A 5,150-nucleotide genomic window follows, 5' to 3' on the forward strand; every position below is an offset into this window, starting at 1 on the left:
CACAGATAGCACCCCAGAAATTGAACCCAGGGCCCCAATTCTGTAGCACAGCTATGGAAACCACAGCACCAACACATTTATAAATAGTACAAAGCAGTCAATGATCAGAAAACTGTGGAGACCAGATAAAAACAGCCAGTAGTGTAGAGTAGTGTAGTCAGTTATTGTGTATTATGTCTAATCACTGAGAGATCTTCGTGTTTCTCAGTCTCTATGTATTTTGACAGACATATGTCAATTAAGATGTATCCATATTTCTGTATTAATGAACTGGTATTTTACTTTTTATAAACAATCATCAGGCAATCTTTTAGGTATTGAGGGACAAGAAGCTTCAATTACAATGTTTCTTTATTTAAAAAAAACAAAACGGTCTGGGATAATCCTCCTTTCAAATGAGTGTTTCTCATAGAAAGTCAGAAAAATATTTCAATCTCGTCTGAATGAAAATGTGGTCCCTCTGTCCAATTTCTTCATAAGCATTAAGGAATGCCTTTTCTGATATTATTATTTAATCTTAATGTTTTTTTTTTTACAAAAACATTAGAAAATAAGCTAGATTTATTTCTTTTGAAACTTGAAAAACCTCTTTTAGTGTTAATCGGAAGAAACTGGTGCTAGAGTTCAATTCAACACACAATTCAAAGAAATCTTTATGGCAGCGGTGGGATTCGAACCCACGCCCCCGAAGAGACTGGAGCCTTAATCAAGCGCCTTAGACCGCTCGGCCACGCTACCGTGATAATTGCATCTTTAGGGGACCGTTGGGTTCCTAAGAATCGTGATTCAGTAGGGTCAAAGCACAGAGAGAAATCTCATGCTATTCTCTAGTACTGTAGTGGGTAAAATCAACACTCTTAATATAGTGGATCACTTTTGACAACGTTTCAATTGAAACTCTTGATCCGCAGTTCCGCTTTTAATATTTTATTTTGTCTAACCCCAGTATGGTTATTACACAGTTCGTTTTTTTGTTTTGCTGTTACCGACCCCGGAGCGCGATTTCGTGAAACACGGTCCCGCCGACAGACCAATATCAGAAGCTGAATCCACTACCTAAAACAACAGCAACCGCCGCGGCTCCGACACGAACGCTGCTGAGACCCTGTCCACAGCAGATGCGCCTATTTTCAGCACGTCCCCATCTGCTGTAAAAATGATGAAATCCTGACAGAACAACTTCGGGCGTCGACTTCCAATTCTTGTCGCCCGCCCGGAAGGGGCAGCCCTGCGGTGTTCACCACACTTTTCTTCGACACGTCTCCGTCAAGCAGCACAATTGAGGTTTTGTTTCGGCTGACCGACACACTCCGGCCCCAGAGCCGGGCTTTTTTACACATCGCCGGATGGGTAGCAAAGCGATGGTTGAGCACAAGGGCTGGCTGAGGCAGAATGCCTGGTTGCCTTTCGCCCATCAGACAGGATCATTTCGTTCTTGCTGGTGTTTTGAGTTACCTGTGTTTTCTGGGTCGTCTTTTTTAGAAATAAAACCGACCCAGAAAAGGCAAGCGAGATCGTGTCTGGGGGTCCGTGCATCACTAGCTTATTAGTATAATTTATGGATTTCTCACACCTGAAGAAGGCTCCACGGCCGAAACGTTGTGTCCTTTTTTTCAGCATGGAATAAACCTATTACTTGTTCCTGTACTCAAAATAGGTTTTTGTTAGTACCAAAAGAGTGTATATTATTGTAATTTGCAGCGGTCACATTAGGACAGCAGCATTCAATGTTATTTTTATATGTACATCATTAGAGGTTGGCAAAGTAAGGAGAACGCACGATTTATTTTTTTCAGTCCAATTAAAAGCGGCTTGGGATTTGTTGTCCTCTTTGGAAAGCGAGAATGCCCAAGCTATGCAGTGATATCAGTATCTGTTGGCGGGGCTGTTGACCGTTTCCTCTGTCAGCCAGTTTCTGTCTGTTTTGGATTGATCTCTTCTCCCATAGTGAGCGAGATCAGAGGTTTAAGAGACGTGTAAGAAAATGAGTACAGCGGAAAGAGTAGCGCTATAAAAGTCAACGGGGTGCAAAAACAAATACTGCTGACACGGTTGTTGTAACCTTGTAAAAGCTACTTTGCCTTTCACCACTAAAAACACTATTTTGCTAGATGGTATATTTCTATTGAATGATCTCTAGACATCATTGAAATATATTTAGATAAAAAGAATAAAATAAGGGAGTCCTTCACCCCGCTGTCGTTGAGGGACGCCCATCCCATTGACGGTAAATGTAATATGCGTTGGCACAAATTCAGAAAGCTCGTTGACATTGACAATTTCTGAAAACCTGTGACTCGGGGTGGGGTTAGGCAAGGCGTGTGTAGCAATTTTTTTTTTTATGCGAAACCTGTCCTCGCCGGCCGGCAAACACGGCGCAGGCGAGGAAATGGGACCGAGTTCAGGCGCTTAGAAAAGCGCGCCCTTTTTTTAACACTCCGTTTCCGGCTCCCTAATTTAACCCCGTACGGGGTGACGGGGGAGGGGGGTTGGGTTACGCTGTGTGCCTTTAAATAAAAAAAGGTTCCGGTCTTTTTCCGTCTTTTCTGGAAGTCCCTGAGTCAGATAGCAATTAGCGGCTGCGGCATACTGGATGTGAGAGGAGAGCTCATGGTTTCCAAATCTCAGGGGAGAGACGGCACAGCAGTAACAGAGCCCGGGAAATTGGCAGCTCCTCTCCGAGCTCCCCAGGGAAGACCGATGTGCGAGTTTAGCAATCTGCGGAATGCTAATACCCCCCGCACCTCACTGGCAGTAGCATATGGGCGATTTTGCTAGGATGCCTGTTTAAGCGGAGCGGGCCCTTGTTCCGAGCACCCGAGATCAGGGACGTTTTGATGCAACACGGGGTCCCCCGAAGAGAGAGACTTTACAAAATCACCAACTCGGTGGTTGTGGCTGGGCTGTGAGCTGTCCGCCCCCCAAACTCATTTGCAACCAGCAAAAAGCTCCGACAACACTTCACCGACATCACCTTGATAACAGCCCCCCCCAACTCCAGTTTACGAGGGAGTTCCAAAATAGTTTGTGTCATTACGGGAACAAAGTAATTAAATAAGGAGTTGCGTCAATGAGGTGAAAAAAAAAGTTATACCGGCCAACAGATCCAGGATCCAGCCGTTTGTTAGCGTACCAGGAAATCGCCGGCAGTCACACTGGCTGGGCAGCTTGTTCCACATTCATACCCCTCTGTCAGCAAAGGATCTAAACGCACTCCTTTGTCACATCCACTGTTAGCCGCTAAGCCCCTATGTCATTATCGGCCTTAAAGTAATTTGTTGCGGTCGTTTTTTTTCTAGTACCCTGTAGGGTTATGAAGACCTGCATGACTGTCTCGCAATATCCTCTGCCCAAGACTGAAGATATTAAGCTCAATTAAAACAAAACGCAGTCCTGTTCCAGTCTTGCTGTGGATGCACGGAAGCAGTTTATAGTTCACACTATGAACAGAAAACCTCTTTCCAAAACTGCGGTCTTCACACTACTGTTACAGTGTATTGTGGAATATATTTTTGCTTTTTTTTTTGCGCACAAGAACAAAAATGCATTTTTACTGCGCTTTTAAGTCTCTGCAATGTTGTCATCGGTAGATCTCCAATAGAAAGCACATTAAGACATAAGTTAAAAACGCATGTGCTGACTAAACAGTTTCGCCCGAAGTTGAGTAAAACTGTACAGGACTGAAAGAAAAGGCTCTCTATTGCCGAATGTAACCCCCCCAAACGCTCTCTCATTTACGTCTCTATTAACTGGACTGCTCCATTATCAATGTATTTACTACCGTTTTAATTAATAATAATGATTATTATAATACTTAACACTTATATAGCGCTTTTCTGGACACTCCACTAAAAGCACTTTACAGGTAATGGGGATCCCCTCCACCACCACCAGTGTGCAGCCCTACCTGGATGATGCGCCAGTCCGCTCCCCACACACCAGCTCTCAGTGGGGAGGAGAGCAGAGTGATGAATCCAGTTCAAGATGGGGATTATTAGGAGGCCATGATTGGTAAGGGCCAATGGGAAATTTGGCAAGGATGTCAGAGTAACACCCCACTTTTCAAGAAACACCCTGGGATTTTTAATGACCACAGAGAGTCAGGACCTCGGTTTAATGTCTCATCCGAAGGACGGCGCCTGTTTACAGTATAGTGTTCTCATTAGCTCCACGGCCAAAACGTTGTGTTTTATGCAGATTCTCGCTTTTGTTGGCAAATATAGGCTCGTCGTACGATCATTGCTCCTCGTCATTAAGATTCTCTAAATACAAGTTTTCAAAAAGTTGATATATTTTATCACGTTTCGTCCGGGATTCCCAAACTGCAATACATCTGTCTTATTTGCGTTTTCCATGCTTTTATTGCGGTTCAATGCGCTTTATTACGCTCTACATTAATTGTACTATAGTGTACCACTAAAAACCTTTATAAGGGGGTTTCGGAAGTTTCATCAAGATTTTCTTCAAGAGGAAGTGGATAAATATTTCTAATGTAATATGTTTCAAAAACTGCGTTTTAATATGCGGCACAGGGAATCCCACATTTTTATTTTAGCAATTAAGCACTAATCACATGCACTTTACGGGCAAGAGCTATCTCCTCTTCAGAAGCGGCCTTTCGCCCTGATTAATAATTGAGCGTGATATTTTAACTCGTCCTTATTTACTCCGTCGTTTTATCACCGTGTTAGATTAACCTTTTATACCATCGTTTCTAAGAAACCTTGAAAAGGAAAACTCATTGAGGAAACAGGCTGCGGGTCAATGTCACATCTATTCTGACATCCTTAACTTCTATAGCAGAATATACAGGAGCGTACGAGGAAGGTCCTGGCTGCGACTTTCAGTAACCTATTTACTGCCAGACAGACAGCGATTCTTTTCATTTTCAGATGAAATTCAGCACTGCCCAGCCTCTCTCCTTCAAATAAATACGCTCACCCCCTACTCTGTTATTTTTTCTGGGCGTGTTCAGGAGTCACAGGACGCTTTGTGTCGGAAAAGCGGTCAAATTCCACTTTTGCGCTCCACCGTGTGATCAACGGCTCAGCCGGGACCGTGAGGTGTAACAAGAGAACGTGAAAAAAGGTTACAAATGAGAACATGCCGTTGTGCTCATCTCGATTGCATGGTTACTAGCAGCTAATTGG

At 43.6% G+C, this 5,150-nt stretch overlaps 1 non-coding gene across 1 annotated transcript; it reads right to left on the bottom strand.

Annotated features, from left to right (window-relative positions):
- Window positions 1-656: 656 nt before the first annotated feature.
- Window positions 657-738, bottom strand: trnal-aag (transfer RNA leucine (anticodon AAG)). The gene has a single exon. It is a non-coding gene; the product is annotated as a tRNA-Leu (tRNA).
- Window positions 739-5,150: the final 4,412 nt, after the last annotated feature.

Source organism: Lepisosteus platostomus, chromosome 21, assembly GCF_059453375.1.
Source record: "Lepisosteus platostomus isolate fLepPlt1 chromosome 21, fLepPlt1.hap1, whole genome shotgun sequence".
Classification (NCBI taxonomy): Eukaryota; Metazoa; Chordata; class Actinopteri; order Semionotiformes; family Lepisosteidae; genus Lepisosteus; species Lepisosteus platostomus.